An 18,635-nucleotide genomic window follows, 5' to 3' on the forward strand; every position below is an offset into this window, starting at 1 on the left:
TTGAAGATCATCATCATAAGGAGTTTAAGGACTTTTTCTAACTTAACAGGAACTGTTGAAGGTTTTTTAAAGCTGGAAAGTAATATTATATAGTTAACAGTTAAAAAAATTCACTCTGGCCACTGGCTAGAGAATATTTTGGAGAAAAAACAATAATGGAGAGGGAAGAGCAATTAAGAAGCTATGTAGTATCCTAGGCAATATTATTAGTGGCTTGAATTTGAATTAGGGTGTTTGACATAGAGATGGAGAGATCTAGATGAACTCAAAATATGTTTTGGAGGTATGCTCAATAGCTCTTGGTGATTGAATGTGGGTGGTAAGGGAAACATAAGAGTTAAGGAGCCCAAGGTTTCTGGAGTGCATTGGAAGTGGGTGAGGGGTGGAAAGCACAATTTTAGTTTGATGTATGTTAAATTTGAGATGCTCTTAAGAAATCTAAGTGGAGAGCCAAGTAGACAGTTGGATAGATGAGCTTGGAGCTCAAAAGAGAAGTCTGAATTGGAATATAAATTTTCAAGTTGTTAGCCTAAGGGGGGAGGGGTAATGAAGTGAAAATGGAAGAAGGCCTATAATCAATACATAGGCAAAAGTAGCGACCTGCTAACCTTTAAAACACTTTAGCTACCTGATGCATATTACCCAAGACATATGAATTAAACCAGTTAACTAGAACTCTAAAGCCAACAATCTGGCAGAGTATAAAAAGTCACAATCTGAATCTAAGAAGCGTTTATGCATAGAATCTCTAGATTGTAGGCTTCTTGAGGACAGGCAGCCATATAATTTCCTGCATGTTTCCTTGCGTATGGTAAACTCTCAGTAAATATAATCAAACAAGCAAACTAAGAATTCTATCAATACACAACAGTGTAATGGTAAATTGAAACCAGTGAAACGGGCTATCATCCTGGCATTGCTACTAATTTGGGGCAAGTCACTTAAAATGTCTGAGTCTCAGTTTCCACATTTGTAATATATTGGGAATAAACCAGAAGAGCTCTGAGATCCTGTCCAGTTATAAGATTCTATGGCTTAACAATATCCTGTGTGAATAGTGCTGCAACATATTTTCTCTCCTCCATAAATTTCTAGGACATGAGGACGGCATACACAAACTGGGATATAGGAGATAGAATATCTTAGAGCTGTCTAATCTACTCAGGAAATATGTGGCAAAGGATCAGATCCCAGTCACCCTGGTGCCTAGTCCTGGTGCTTTCTACTATCCACAGTCTGGTTGTCTTTCAAAGGTCCATTAAATAGCAATCAGGAAATTACTTTCTGGGCAGTCAGGCTCTAGGATCTGTGAAATACAGTCAGTCCTCATCATTAACAGATTCTGTATTTGCAAATTTATCTACTCACTAAATGTATTGTGACCTCAAAATCAATATGCATGAGATATTGAGGTCCTTTGCATAAGTGCATACAGTGGTGAAAAACTTAAGTCACCTAACTGGTACATTCCCAGGTGACCTGGGACAGGACGATGCTCTGCCTTCTTGTTTCAGCTCTTACATTGTCTATTTAGTGCCATGTTTTTCACATCTTCATGCTTTTTGCTGGTTACTTTGCTGTTTAAAGTGGCCCCCATGTACAGTTCGGAACTGCTGTCTATTGTTTCTAAGCATAAGGCTTTGATGTACCTAACAGAGAAAATACCCTTGTTAAATAACTATTCAGACATTAGTTATAGTGCTGTGTATTATGAGTTCAATGTTAATGAATCACAACTTTTATTAAATAAGGTGTACTGAAACAGAAACACATAAAACAAGGTTATATATTAATTGGTTGATGAAAACACCGTGACCAGAGTCTCTCAGGAATCTAAACCTGTATTTTTTCCAAGACCAATTTTTCAGTATCCACTAATTCGGTTTTTTCAGTGACTTTACAGAACAAAACTACTGCAAAGAATAAGAATCAATATTCCTGGGATTCCCTGGTGGCGCAGTGGTTGACAGTCTGCCTGCTAATGCAGGGGACACGGGTTCGAGCCCTGGTCTGGGAGGATCCCACATGCCGCGGAGGAACTGGGCGCGTGAGCCACAACTACTGAGCCTGCGCGTCTGGAGCCTGTGCTCCGCAACAAGAGAGGCAGCGACAGTGAGAGGCCCGTGCGCTGCGATGAAGAGTGGCCCCCGCTTGCCACAACTAGAGAAAGCCCTCGCACAGAAATGAAGACCCAACACAGCAAAAATAAATAAAATAAATTAATAAACTCCTACCCCCAACATCTAAAAAAAAAAAAGAATCAACATTCCTGTGTGCCACTCACTTGTATGCGGCATTTAACAGGTACAGGAAAGCCTCTCTAATTGTACTAGTTCACAATTCCCCCAGCAGGTTGCAGTTAGAGGTATGGTTTGTGTTACTTTCCTCAAATGTATATCAAATGAGTACTATGTGATATGCTCATGTGAATCCATGGGGACTCAATTGTCATCAACACAAAGAGCATCCCTGTCTTCAAGGCACTGACAGTGTGGTGCGTGATACAGACAATTAATAGGAAACCATGATAGAGTGTTGTTACATCTAAGTTCTTGAGATGGTGAGCTATTAAGTGTGGCTAACCCAAAGGGAAATTATTTCAGCAGCCCTGCTGATGAGGGGAAGAGATCTGTTAAAAACACTGAAGGAGAAGATGAGGGAAGAGAAGCACATAGGGCAACCACAAAATTCCAGAACTGAACACAGTTTTACTTATTTCTGAAAAGTGTTTGAAGTTATTTCTACCGCTAGGCCTCTAAACTACAGAAAGGGTAACTGTGAAAAAAGAAATTGATCTGGGCTTTAATCAATAATTATTCTGATGGAGACCTTCAAGATGGCAGAGGAATAAGATGTGGAGATCACCTTCTTCCCCACAAATACATCAGAAATACATCTACATGTAGAACAACTCCTACAGAACACCTACTGAACACTGGTAGAAGACTTCAGACTTCCCAAAAGATATATATATTTTTTTCCTATTTCTCTTTTTGTGAGTGTGTATGTGTATGATTCTTGTGTGATTTTGTCTGTATAGCTTTATTTTTACCATTTGTCCTAGGGTTCGGTCTGGTTTTTTTTGTTTTTGTTTTAGTAAACTTTTTAGCACTTGTTATCATTGGTGGATTTGTTTTTTGGTTTGGTTGCGCTCTTCTTTCTTTCTTCCTTATTACTTTTTAATTATTTTAATTATTCTTTTATTTTAATAACTTTTATTTTATTCATTTATTTATTTATTTATTTCTCCCTTTTCTTCTGAGCTGTGTGGCTGACAGGGTCTTGGTGCTCAAGGCGGGTGTCAGGCCTGTGCCTCTGAGGAAGGAGAGCCGAGTTCAGGACACTGGTCAACCAGAAACTTCCCAGCTTCACGTAATAACAAACAGTGAAAGCTCTCCAAGAGATCTCCACCTCAACGCTAAGACCCAGCTCCACTCAACGACCAGCAAGCTACAGTGCTGGATACCTTATGCCAAACAACTAGCAAGACAGGAACACAACCCCACCCATTAGCAGAGAGGCTGCCTAAAATCACAGTAAGATCACAGGCACACCAAAACCACCACTGGACGTGGTCCTGCCCACCAGAAAGACAAGATTCAGCCTCATCCACCAGAACACAGGCACCAGTCTCCTCCACCAGTAAGCCTAAACAACCCACTGAACAAACGTTAGCCACCAGGGGCAGACACCAGAAACAACAGGAACTACTAACCTACAGCCTGCGAAAAGGAGACCCCAAACACAGTAAGTTATGCAAAATGAGAAGATAGAGAAACACACAGCAGGTGAAGGAGCAAGGTAAAAACCCATCAAACCAAAACAAATGAAGAGGAAATAGGCAGTCTACCTGAAAAAGAATTCAGAGTAATGATAGTAAACATGATCAAAAATTTTGGAAATAGAATGGAGAAAATACGAGAAAGGTTGAACAAGGACTTAGAAGAACTAAAGAGCAAACAAACAATGATGAATGGCACAATAAATGAAACTTAAAATTCTCTAGAAGGAATCAATAGCAGAATAACTAAGGCAGAAAAACAGATAAGTGACCTGGAAGATAAAAGAGTGGAAATAACTACCACAGAGTGAAATAAAGAAAAAAGAATGAAAAGAATTGATGACAGTCTCAGAGACCTCTGGGACAACATTAAATGCACCAACATTGGAATTATAGGGGTCCCAGAAGAAGAAGAGAAAAAGAAAGGGACTGAAAAAATATTTGAAGAGATAATAGTTGAAAATTTCCCTATTATGGGAAAGGAAATAGTCAGTAAAGTTCAGGAAGTGCAGAGAGTCCCATACAGGATAAATCCATGGAGAAACGTGCCAAGACACATATTAATCAAAATATCAAAAATTAAATACAAAGAAAAAATATTAAAAGCATCAAAGGAAAAATAAAAAATAACATACAAGGGAATCCACATAAGGTTAACAGCTGATATTTCAGCACAAACTGTACAAGCCAGAAGATACAACCAAGATTACTCTACCCAGCAAGGAGCTCACTCAGATTCAATGGACAAATTAAAACCTTTACAGACAAGCAACATCTAACAGAATTTAGCACCAACAAACCAGCTTTACAACAAATGCGAAAGAAACTTCTCTAGGCAGGAAACACAGGAGAAGGTCTACAATAACAAACCCAAAACAATTAAGAAAATGGGAATATGAACATACATATTGATAACTACCTTAAATGTAAATGGATTAAATGATCCAACCAAAAGACAAAGACTGGCTTAATGGATACAAAAACAAGAGCCACATATATGTTGTCTACAACAGACCCACTTCGGACTTAGGGATACAAACAGACTGAAAGTGAGGAGATGGAAAATGATATTCTATGGAAATGGAAATCAAAAGATAGCTGGAGTAGCAATTCTCATATCAGATAAAATAGGCATTAAAATAAGGAATGTTACAAGAGACAAGGAAGAACACAACATAATGATCAAGGGATCAATCCAGGAAGAAGATATAAAAATTGTAAATATTTATGCACCCAACACAGGAGCACCTCAATAAATAAGGCAAATGCTAACATCCATAAAAGGGGAAAGTGACAGTAACACAATCATAGTAGGGGACTTTAACACCCCACTTTCACTAATGGACAGATCATCCAAAATGAAAATGAATATGGAAACACAAGCTTTAAATGATACATTAAACAACATGGACTTAATTGATATTTACAGAATATTACATCTGAAAACAACAGAATATACTTTCTTCTCAAGTGCTTATGGAACACTCCAGGAGAGATCATATCTTGGGTCACAAATCAAGCCTTGGTAAATTTAAGAAAATTGAAATTGTATCAAGTATCTTATCCACCAAAACACTATTAGACTGGATATCAATTATAGGAAAAAAATCTGTAAAAAATACAAACACATGAAGGCTAAACAATACACTACTCAATAACCAAGAGATCACTGAAGAAATCAAAGAGGAAATCAAAAAACACCTAGAAACAAATGACAATGAAAACATGATGACCCAATACCAATGGGATGCAGCAAAAGCAGTTCTAAGAGGGAAGCTTACAGCAATACAATACTACCTCAAGAAACAACAAACATCTCAAATAAACAACCTAACCTTACACCTAAAGCAATTAGAGAAAGAAGAACCAAAGAAACACAAAGTTAGCAGAAGGAAAGAAATCATGAAGATCAGATCAGAAATAAATGAAAAAGAAATGAAGGAAACAACAGCAAAAATCAATGAAACTAAAAGCTGGTTCTTGGAGAAGATAAACAAAATTGATAAACCATTAGCCAGACTCATCAAGAAAAAAAGGGAGAAAAATCAATAGAATTAGAAATAAAAAAGGAGAAGTAACAACTGACACTGCAGAAATACAAAGGATCAGGAGAGATTACTACAAGCAACTCTATGCCAATACAATGGACAACATGGAAGAAATGGACAAATTCTTTGAAAAACACAACCTTCTGAGACTGAACCAGGAAGAAAGAGAAAATATAAACAGACCAATCACAAGCACTGAAATTGAGACTGTGATTAAAAGTCTTCCAACAAACAAAAGCCCAGGACCAGATGGCTTCACAGGCAAATTCTACCAAACATTTAGAGAAGAGCTAATACCTATCCTTCTCAAACTCTTCCAAAATATAGCAGAGGGAGGAACACTCCCTAACTCATTCTATGAGGCCACCATCACCCTGATACCAAAACCAGACAAAGATGTCACAAAGAAAGAAAACTACAGACCAATATCACTGATGAACATAGATGCAAAAATCCTCAGCAAAATACTAGCAAACAGAATCCAACAGTACGTTAAAAGGATCATACACCATGAACAAGCAGGGTTTATCCCAGGGATGCAAGGATTCTTCAATATACACAAATCAATCAATGTGATAAACCATATGAACAAATTGAAGGAGAAAAACCACATGATCATCTCAATAGATGAAGAAAAAGCTTTCCACAAAATTCAACACCGATTTCTGATAAAAACCCTCCAGAAAGTTGGCATAGAGGGAACTTACCTCAACATAATAAAGGCCATATATGACAAACCCACAGCCAACATCGTTGTCAATGGTGAAAAACTGAATACAGTTCCTCTAAGATCAGGAACAAGACAAGGTTGTCCACTCTCACCACTATTATTCAACCTAGTTTTGGACATTTTAGCCTCAGCAATCAGAGAAGAAAAGGAAATAAATGGAATCCAAATCAGAAAGAAGTAAAGCTGTCACTGTTTGCAGATGACATGATACTAGACCTAGAGAATCCAAAAGATGCTACCAGAAAACTACTAGAGCTAATCAATGAATTTGGTAAAGTAGCAGGATACAAAATTAATGCACAGAAATCTCTTGCATTCCTATACACTAACAATGAAAGATCTAAATGAGAAATTAAGGAAACAATCCCATTTACCATCGCAACAAAGAGAATAAAATACCTAGGAATAAACCTACCTAAGAAGACAAAAATCCTGTACTCAGAAAACTATAAGACACTGATGAAAGAAATTAAAGATGATATCAACAGTTGGAGAGATATACCACGTTCCTGGATTGGACGAATCAACATTGTGAAAATGACTATACTACCCAAAGCAATCTACAGATTCAATGCAATTCCTATCAAACTACCAATAGCATTTTTCACAGAACTAGAACAAAAAATTTCACAATTTGTATGGAAGCACAAAAGACCCCATATAGCCAAAGCAATCTTGAGAAAGAAAAACGGAGCTGGAGGAATCAGGCTCCCATATTTCAGACTATACTACAAAGCTAATCAAGACAGTACGGTACTGGCACAAAGACAGAAATACATATCAATGGAACAGGACAGAAAGCCCACAAATAAAACCACATACATATGGTCACCATATTTTTGATAAAGGAGGCAAGAATATACAGTGGAGAAAGACACCCTCTTCAATAAGTTGTACTGGGAAAACTGGACAGCTATGTGTAAAAGAATGAAATTAGAACACTTCCTTACACCATACACAAAAATTAACTCAAAATGGATTAAAGACCTAAATGTAAGACTAGACACTATAAAATTCTTAGAGGAAAACATAGGCAGAACACTCTATGACATAAATCACAGCAAGATCTTTTTGACCCACTTCCTAGAGAAATGGAAATAAAAACAAACAAAAAAAAAACAAATGGGACTAATGAAACTTAAAAGCTTTTGCACAGCAAAGGAAACCATAAACAAGATGAAAAGACAACCCTCAGAATGGGAGAAAATATTTGCAAATGAAGCTACTGACAAAGGATTAATCTCCAAAATATGCAAGCAGCTCAATATCAAAAAACAACAACCCAATCCAAAAATGGGCAGAAGATCTAAATAGACATTTCTCCAAAGAAGATATACAGATTGCCAACAAACACATGAAAGGATGCTCAACATCATTAATCATTAGAGAAATGCAAATCAAAACTACAATGAGGTAACACCTCACACCAGTCAGAATAGCCATCATCAAAAAATCTAGAAACAATAAATCCTGGAGAGGGTGTGGAGAATTGGGAACCCTCTTGCACTGTTGGTGGGAATGTAAATTGATACAGCCACTATGGAGAACAGTATGGAGTTTCCTTATAACACTAAAAATAGAACTAACATATGATCCAGCAATCCCATTACTGGGCATATACCCTAAGAAAACCATAATTCAACAAGTGTCATGTACCACAATGTTCATTGCAGCTCTATTTACAGGACATGGAAGCAACCTAAGTGTCCATCATCAGATGAATGGATAAAGAAGATGTGGCACATATATACAATGGAATATTACTCAGCCATAAAAAAACCGAAATTTAGTTATTTGTAGTGAGGTGGATGGACCTAGAGTCTGTCATACAGAGTGAAGTAAGTCAGAAAGAGAAAAACAAATACTGTATGCTAACATATATATATGGAATCTAAAAAAAAAAAAAAACAATGGTTCTGAAGAACCTAAGGTTGGGACAGGAATAAAGACGCAGACATAGAGAATGGACTTGAGGACATGGGGAGGGGGAAGTGTAAGCTGGGACAAAGTGAGAGAGTGGCATGGACATATATACACTACCAAATATAAAATAGATAGCTAGTGGGAAGCGGCCGCATAACACAGGGGGAACAGCTCAGTGCTTTGCGACCACCTAGAGAGCTGGGATAGGGAGGGTGGGAGGGAGATACAAGAGGGAGGAAATATGGGGATGTATGTATATGTATAGCTGATTCACTTTGTTATAAAACGAAACTAACACACCATTGTAAAGCAATTATACTCCAATAAAGGTGTTAAAAATTATTATTCTATGAAAATTTAAAAAATCACTTTGGAGAATTATTATAAAAATAATAATTTTTTGATACATGCAAAGCACTTTGTGACTCGCAAAGGCTTTACGGCATCAAAATAGTTTTCTCTTTAAATAGGCTTTATTTTTTAGAAGTTTTTGATTTACAGAAAAATTGAGAACATATTTCAGAGAATTTCCATATATTCAACACTAAGATTCCCCAACAATTAACATCTTAGATTACTATGGTACATTTGTTATAATTTGTATACCAATAATGAAACATTACTGTTAAATCCATAATTTATCCAAATTTCCTTAGTTTTAATCTAATGTTCTTATTTTGTTCCATATCCCATCTATGTTTCTACATTACATTTAGTTTTTGTGTCTCCTTAGCTGTTCTTGGCTGTAAAATTTTCTCAGACTTTCCTTGCATCTTATAACCTTATCAGTTTTGAGGCATACTGGTAAGGTATTCTGTAGGATGCCCCCACTATTGGAATTTGTTTGATATTTTTTCTCATGATTAGACTGGAGTTATTGGTTTTTGGGAGAAGGACAGATTGTTTTATACATCTGTAATACATTTAGATTGTCTTGTTACACGCTGCATTCCTTCCTGAGATCCTCTGACTTCCTACATGATTTTTTCTTAAATTGCATACATTAAGGTTCACTGTTTGTGCTGTAAAGTTCTATAGGTTTTGACAAATGCACATCATGCATCCACTGTGACAGTAACATACAGAATACTTTCACCACCCTAAAAAAAACCCCTGTGTGTTATTTATGAATCTCTCTTCTGACTCCCCTTGAACCGTGGGAACTACTCATCATTTTACTGTCTCCATAATTTTGTGTTTTACAGAAATGTCACATAATTGGAATCACACAATATGTAGGCTTTTCAAACTAGCTTCTTTCAGTAACAGTACACATTTAAGATTTCTCCATGTTTTTTCATGGCTCAATAGCTCATTTCTTCTTCTTATTGAATAATATTTCATTGTCTTGATATATCATAGTTTGTTTATCCATTCACCTATTGAAGGGCATCTTGATTGCTTCCAAGTTTTGGCAATTATTAATAAAGCTTCTTTACAAATTTGTGTGTAGGTTTTTGTGTAGACATAAATTTTCATTTCACTTGGGTAAATACCAAGGAGAATAATTGCTGGATCATATGGAAAGACTATGTTTAATTTTACAAGAAACTGCCAAACCATCTTCCAAAGTGGCTGTACCACTTTGCATTTCCTTCAGAAATGAATGAATGTTCTTGTTACCCTTCATCCTTGTTAGCATTTAGTATTGTAGGTTTTTTTTTTAATTTTAGCCATTCTGATAGGTAAGTAGTGTTATCTTATTGCTTTAAGATTGCAATTGATTGATGACATGACATTGATCATCTTTTTATATGCTTATTTGCATCTATATATCTTTGGTGAGATGTCAAGATCTTTTGCCTGTTTCTAAATTGAGTTGTTTGGTTTTTTATTGTTGAGTTTTAAGTCTTCTTTGTATATTTTGTGTAAAAGTTCTTTATCAGAAGTTTTGTGTGCACACATTTTCTCCCAGACTGTGTCTTGTCTTTATTCTCTTAACAGTATCTTTTATAGAACAGAATTTCTTATTTTAATAAAGTCTAATGTATCCATCTTATCTCTCATGGGCTATATTGTAAATTTTGTGTCTAAAAATCACTGTCAAACCCCAAGTTACACATTTTCTTCTTTTTTTTCCTTCTAGAAGTTTTGTAGTACTGATTTTTATATTGAAGCCTATGGTACATTTTGAGTTAACTTTTGGAAAGGTGTAAAGTCTGTGTCAAGATTCTTTGTTCTGGGTTTTTTGTTTGTTTCTTTGTTTGGTATGGACATTCCAGTTATTCCAGCATCATTTATTTTGTTTCTCCACTGAATTGCCTTTGTTGCTTTGTCAAAGGTCATTTGAATATATCTGTGTGTATATTTCTTCCGTTAGTCTACTAATTTAATCTACTAATCTAATTTATCTACTCTTTTGCCAATAGCATGCTCTCTTAATCACCGCTGCTTTATAATAAGTCTTGAAGTCAGATAGTATCTGCCCTCCATCTTTGTTTTTCTTCAGTATTGTGCTGTCTATTCTAGATCTTTTGCCTCTCCATATAAACTTTAGGATAAGTTTGTCAATATCCACAAACTAGCTTTCTGGAATTTTGATTGGAATTGCATTGAATCAATACATCAAGTTGGAAAAAAACTGACATCTTGAAAATATTGAATCTTCCTAATCATGAATACAGAAAATCTCTCCACTTATTTAGACCTTTGGTTTCTTTCATCAGAGTTTTGTAGTTATTAACATATAGATTCTGTACATATTTTATTAGATTTATACCTGAGTAGTTCATTTCTTTTGGTGCTATTGTAAATCATAATGTATTTTTTATTTCAAATTCCAATTGTTCATTTCTGGCATATAGAAAAACAATTAACTTTTGTATATTAACCTTATATCCTACAACCTTGCTATAATCACTTAGTTGCAGGAGTTTTTTTGTCAGTTCTTTAAGATTTTCTGTATAGACAATCTGTAATCTGTGAACAAAGACAATGTTATTTCTTTCTAATATATATGCCTTTTATTTTCTATTTTTGTCCATTGTGCTAGCTAGAACTTATAGTGTGATGTTGAATAGGAATGTTTAGAGGGGACTCAAAATAGTGATTTTCTTTTCCTTTTTTTTTTAACAACTTTATTGGAGTATAATTGCTTTACAATGGTGTGTTAGTTTCTGCTTTATAACAAAGTGAATCAGCTATACATATACATGTATCCCCATATTTCCTCCCTCTTGCGTCTCCCTCCCACCCTCCCTATCCCAGCCCTCTAGGTGGTCACAAAGCACTGAGCTGATCTCCCTGTGCTATGTGGCTGCTCCCCACTAGCTATCGGTTTTACATTTGGTAGTGTATATATGTCCATGCCACTCTCTCACTTTGTCATATATATATGGAATCTAAAAAAAAAAAATTGATCATGAATAACCTAGGGGCAGGATGGGAATAAAGATGCAGACCTACTAGAGAATGGACTTGAGGACATGGGGAGGGGGAAGAGTAAGCTGGGACAACATAGTGATTTTTACTATTTGTAACTGGAGATCCAGTATTATCTCCAGAGTTGAATTTTGAAAGATGTTATTTTAAACAATTATTTTAATAAGGGCATTACTCTTGCCAATCACTCAACATATCTTATTTCATATATTTCTAATAAAAATGTATTTCTGAAATGATTTATCTTTTCTTTTGTGAAACTGTTTTCTACCTGTGTGAATTTTCAGGAAAATGCTTTAGTTTCTTTTACAAGTCTATTCTGCTGTGACGAATTTTTCTATAGCAACTATTAATTTTGCCCAAGTCTCTTTAAAAGTCTGTTGATAAAATGATTTATGATCCTGTTACTAGATGGTATATGTGTGACTGATATTGATGCAAAAAAGTAACAAAGAGATCGAGGTATTTGTAGGCACTTGAATGTTTTAGGAGGAAACTAAGGTAGAGATTCCAGGTCCTTTGTTTTCCTATAAAAAGTGTATTGGTCACCAATTAAATGGAATATTAAGCTACACAGAACACAACATTCCAAAGTTATTTAAAAAGTTATGTACTACATTCTTAATCTAGGATAGTATCAGTTTATGATTATAAACTCTGATCAAAAACAAAGATTTTGGAGATTCAACCTAAATTGTCTTTAAGAAATGAACATTGATAAAAATCTATCTATATATGAATTGAAAGAGCTGACATGATGGTTCTTTCCTGTCAGTCTGTAGCTTTATATATAAAAAAAGGATACAGCAGTTGCCATGGCAAAATTCTGGCTCTGTTGAATACTGGAAGCTGGTGTATAAGCCTAGGATTTGATGAAACTATGTAATTTTGAAACAAACAGGCATATTTTACAGTCATTCACCCTATGTTGGTTTAGATTCTAGAATGTACAGCTATTCCATTTCACACAAAAGAACAGACATTTAAGAAACACTAAATATTCTTGAAATCACAGACTTAATTTTTAATATCATGAATCTAACATTTTAGGGCATATAAATTATTGAGCAAGAATTTAAGGAAATTAACTATGCCTCTTTTCCAGAAGCTGATTTTATAAGAAAAGTCATCATCACATTAATAAAAATATAATGCTTCTCTGCATTTACATCACAGATTATAAAATGTAGTTTCAAATCTCTTTCAGTAACTTGAGGTACATTGCATATATGTCCACAGCTATCCAGTTGGGGTAACTTTTAAAATTCTTTGGTCATTGGAATTCATTTGTATTCATCTCAATATTCAGGAGTATAATAAATGCACAGTATTCATGTTGATGACATATACTCCATAAAAGTTTGTCATTCTGCATTAATTAAGCCTGAATTAATGAACACTTTCAAAGTTTTGCAACAGTTGGATCACCAGTTCCCATCAAGCATGACTGAAGCTGAATTAGCTCATTCTGAATGCTAAAACTACAGACACACACACACACACACACACACACACACACAAAGAAGAGCAATACACAGAATCTGAGTCAATTAAAATATTGAGATAGCTGAGTGCATTGGCAGAAATGCCAAATTCCAGGCAGAACTTAAATCTAAGATCAGTATCTTTTGCTTTTACTTCTGTTTTAAGTAGACTAATTTTTTCCACACAATTTTCATCATTATGTAAAAAGTTTTGAACGCTGTAGCATGAAACTTGCCTACCTTACACCATGCTGGGAAAGGTGTCTACATTAAAGATTGAATTTCTGACCAGTTTAGGGGTGGTAGGTGAATGGGCTTGATGGGGTTCAGGATACACTACCCCAAAATATGGCATTTTAGCATAATGAATATTTTAAGCTGAAGGAATTTGATAAATGGCATATAAAGGAGGGACTTTCTGAACTTCCCCTGAAGCAGATCATAAAACCCTCATGTAAGAGGTGCCCTTCTTATGCCTAGAAGAAGGGAGCATCCTCATCTCCAAGGTGCCAAGAGGAATCTGAATAAACAGGCCTTGCTGTTTTCCCCAGTTTACTGCACTTAACTCATACCCTTTTATTTGTCCTATCACATTTTCCCACAAATTTCCACTCTTTATCAAGCCTAGCGTAAAAACACTCAGGCTTAACCAATTCTTTGGTTCTTCACTTCCTTATGAAGGCTCCCATGTCACACAAAATTTATATTAAATAAATTTGTATGCTCTAGCTTATTAATTTGTCTTTTGTTATGGGGCCCCTTTCTAAGCCGAGAACTTAGAATAAGTAGAAGAAAAAGATCGTTTTCTCCCCTATATGATCTAGGATAAACTAATACTGAAATGCTAAAACCCTTTCTCATTTAATTCCAGTGTCAATCCTTCAAGGGAAACATGGTTTCCCTTTCTAGAGGCATCAGAAGTGAGATTTAAAGGGGTGCAGTGACTCATCCAAGTTGCCAAAGGCAGAAACAGGAAGCAGATGTAGTATTTCTTATTCTAAATGTAATCACACCCTCCCCTCTGGACAACTAATCCTGGCTTTGAATAACACAGAAAGGATAATTGAGAATCAAAACCATCTACACAGTCTACTGTCTACATTAACATGACTTTACTATTTCATTGTCCTCATCAAGGAAACTTTAGTATTCTAGCAAACTCTTACTCAGGAAGATAAAAGTTGTACATTCCTTTATTGTTCATTCCAAGAACTTCGAGTTTTCAATAGAAAGCAGCAACAACAGTTTGTACTCTGAATCTGAGTCACTGCAATGCAAAATCCTCTTCTTCCTGTGTCTACCAATTCTGAGCTATTAATCATGATCTTAACTGAATCCTAACAAAATATGCCTCCTCCACACCTCTTTCCACATGGAAAGACAAGTCTTTCAATATGATTTCAGAATAATGCACCAGACTTCAGAATCTCAGTAAATATCCCAATGCTGTTCTTCTCCCCTCTGAGATGCTACTAAAATTGTTGTGGTGGTGTTCTCCCTTACCATGGTAAGCAATAAACAATTCTGTCTTATCAGCAGGTTATTTTGGTGATATTTTGGGCAGCTAGATTTTGACAGACAGGGGAAGTTGACTTAGATTAAACCAGAAGAAAACATGAGTTTATTTCAGAGATACTGAATTTGAGTTCCAGGTGGAACTTACAGATAGAAATGGTTATTTGCCTTTCAAAGTTATCTCAAGAATGATGGAGCTTCCTCTAATCCCCTACTCCAAAACTTTATTACTCCTACCCAAGTTCTGAATTGGAATATCATCATTAGCATTCAGCGTACCTGAGGCAGGCTCTCCTGTCCCATCTCATCCTGCTGCTTCTCCCAGCCCCTAGTGATAACAATGTCCTATCTTGTCATTAAGAGCTACTTTTTAAATAAAATTTAAAATAACTTTATCATATATGTATGTCTGCCTCTATAATGTTTTTAAGTTCATTTCAGCCTGTAGAAAAGGGAATCACGTGCTTTTCCTCCCTTTTACACTGAATGTGATGTTGCCAAGACTTACCTGAGCTGTAGATAGCTATAGTACTTTCATTTTTACTCTTGCTTCCATAGCATTTTTCACGCATGACAGAAGAGAAACAAGTTATAATTAAGCTTAAGGTGATTGCCCTAGAAAGATAGGAATTCTTCTTAGGGAGAAAAAAACTTACTGTTCTTTAGGAGGATACTCTGACTGACCTTTGTTCATTATGAAAAGAGAGACCTCTGTGCAAGATCAGGAAAGGGGAGACTGAGACAAAGGAGCTACATTACTTTGCTTGTGCTGGGATGGGAAGGTAGGGACTGTGGACCAAGGCTGGAGAGGGATAGCACCGTAGGAGAGAGGAAGTCCCCAGCACTAAGCTGCAGGCTGAGACCTGTGGAGAAAGATACCAAGGAGAAAACATCTGCAAAGCACCATAGCTCATGGTTTCCCCTTCTAGCCTTCTTCACTTCTGCCCCACTTATACCTAGCACTTGTGTAAAAGTCTGTTACTGGCAAGAGCATGTGTTTGTAGGCCTTAGGGAAATAAAATAGGAGAGGAGAGGCAGTAATGATCCCTAGGACAAAGCTGCGTGGAAAGAGGACAGCAGCTTCAGGAGGGAACATGAGGTCATTAACACTTGGAGGGAATTTGGAGCAAGTACTCACCAGGTATATGAAAGAGCCCTAGGATCTCTCAAAACTGGGGGGTGAGGGGGGTTACCAAACATCCCACAGTATGATGAGGGCTGAAGCCATATTGTCTAGAGATTAGAGGAAAGTGTGAGTGAGGCTCCAAAGTGCTAGGGGAATTAGGGACTGACAATTACACAGTGAATTGAAAATATTGGGTTTTCTATCTTCCTCACTGGAACTCTAAGGACTGCTTATCCTTGCTCTCTCCTTATGTCTCTGTATTGATATATCATGAATAAATGAATGAATGAATGAGAGGAATAAATAACCTCTGGAACAGAAACAAATACTCAAGAAAGGTCAAAGCTGAAGATACAGATATGGAGGTCATCTACCTAGCATTTAAAATGAGTTGCAGATAAAGAGGAAAAGGCCATACTGGGAGGAGGAAGGGGGTCTTCATGTTGGGGAAGGGAAAGACTCCGCATTCTGCATTCCCCGTACAGAATCCACCAGTTCTGGTGATTTGACCATCAGACTGGCTCTTGCTCTAACCTCTGATTCGTGGAAACTATTTGCATTGAGTCATTCTCCACTGAACAGATTTTCTTGGCTGCCATGGTAAGACAGAGAAGAAATATCTGAATCCAAGTGGAGCTGCTAACCACCCATTATAATCTTAGTGCCTCTACTGAGTCTTCCTGTGACCTGAATTTGCAGGTTACCAGTCCCAAATAGGGTTTGCATTTCCTTGAAGAGTTTTCATTTTGTTTCTATTTTTAAACCTTGTTGTCTCTACATCCCCTATTCACTTTGATTCCTGAAAGAGGATTTATGATACGATCTCCTTGATCATACTACCTGGCCAGTGTCCAACTCCAAATGGAATATTCAAAACTGAAGACACATTAGAGGAATAATTACACATTATAGAGAATAAAATGTCTGTTGTCTTGATCTCCAAAGAAACAGATATTCACCTCCTGAGAGACAAAACAATCAGAATGTTCTCTAGAATATAGTCAGCTTAAACCTTGCATTCAGACTTCGCACAGAGGAAATCTCCCCGGGTTTGCTCCCTAAGTGTGATCTGTGGGCTAGTAGCACTGGTATCACCTGGGAGCTTGTTAGAACTACTGACTCCCAGATCCCATCCGAGACCTACTGAATCAGGATCTTCATCTTTATAAAATTCCCAAGTGATTAGTATGCACACATATTTTTAAGAAGCTTTACTACAGAGTACTGAAGAGTAACCGCAGGGCCTACCTTGGGGACAGTGAAGGCCTATGGAAGACCCCAGGCAGGGATGGATTTTCTAACTCAACACCAGAACAGTTTAGCTTTGGTCTGATTGTTTTAAGTGTTGATGTTTTATGTTAAACTTTTAAAATGTAATCTCTTGCTTAGAGAAAGTATGAAAACCATCACTCAGAACCATGGTGAGTCCAAATTCACCCTGGAGTGCTTCCCAACCTGAAGCCTGGAGCTCCTGGTGGATAGATCCAAATATATCTACACCTGTTTTGTCTAGAGTCTTGATTCTTAATATCTTACACTAATTTTAAAATATATGTAGGTGCTATTAAAATTAATGAAACACAGATTCATCTAAAAGTAGAAATTAAAAAAGGAAGAAAAGGGAAGCTAATAAAAGCATGATAATGGTCAGCAAATGGAGAAACAGAGAAGGAAAAATACTAACTCAAATCTAAATCATAGAAACTGGAAGAAGAAAGGTTTTCCACTTGCAGATGGTCAGCGGCAGTAAATATTCAGAGAGGAGAAGCAGGAAAAAATGTGTTCTAGGAGATGTTGCAATGTGACTTCTAGGCATTTCTGTAGCTGTCGGTTTATTTGTCTGTCACAGGAAGCAGTTTGGCGGATTATGTCATTTTATAGCCATAATAATGTTCTGAGACAAACCAGCTGCCTCGGCCTGTTGCTGTGACCTCAAATGCAACAGATGAGGACTGAGAAAGGAACATTAGATTTGGCAATTAGGCAGTTATTGTTGACCACGGAGAAAGCAGCTTTAATTGAGTAATAAGGATGAACACCAAACTGCTATGGGGTGAGAAAGGGAAGCTAGCAGGATGGCAAATTTAGACACTCTTTCACTCTAAAGAAAATCTGCTAAGAGAAAGAGAAAAATGAGTAATTCGAAGAGACACCAGATTTAAGGATGAATGTTTTTAAGGTGGTGGAAAACTAAGCAAATTTTTAAATTGAGGAAAACAAAAACAATAGAAAGATTGAGAGGTAAAAAATAAAGGAGTTTATGATGGAACTAGTTCTCACAGGAGTTTCAGTGACATGGGTGGAAAGAACAGGATCATTTCTGCTCTATTCCATGGATACCAACTATCTTATTATGAATTTAACATATGGTGAAATTGAAATAATTTTTCAGTGAATATCTGTATACTCACCACTATTTCTACCACTAACATTTTACCCTGTTGTTTACATGGCTGTCCATCCTTCTACCCCCTCAATTCTTCCATTTGTTTTTGATACATTTCAAAGTAAATTGCTTTCCCCTAAAAGCTGTATCATGAATTTTATTGATTAAAATAAATCCACTTTGTCCAAATCCTCTCCCTTATTTGATATTTTTGGTCTTGCTGTTCAGCTGGGTGTATAGTAGTATCCCATTGTGCTGACA

The sequence above is a fragment of the Phocoena sinus genome, chromosome 4 (genome assembly GCF_008692025.1).
Source record: "Phocoena sinus isolate mPhoSin1 chromosome 4, mPhoSin1.pri, whole genome shotgun sequence".
Lineage (NCBI taxonomy): Eukaryota > Metazoa > Chordata > Mammalia > Artiodactyla > Phocoenidae > Phocoena > Phocoena sinus.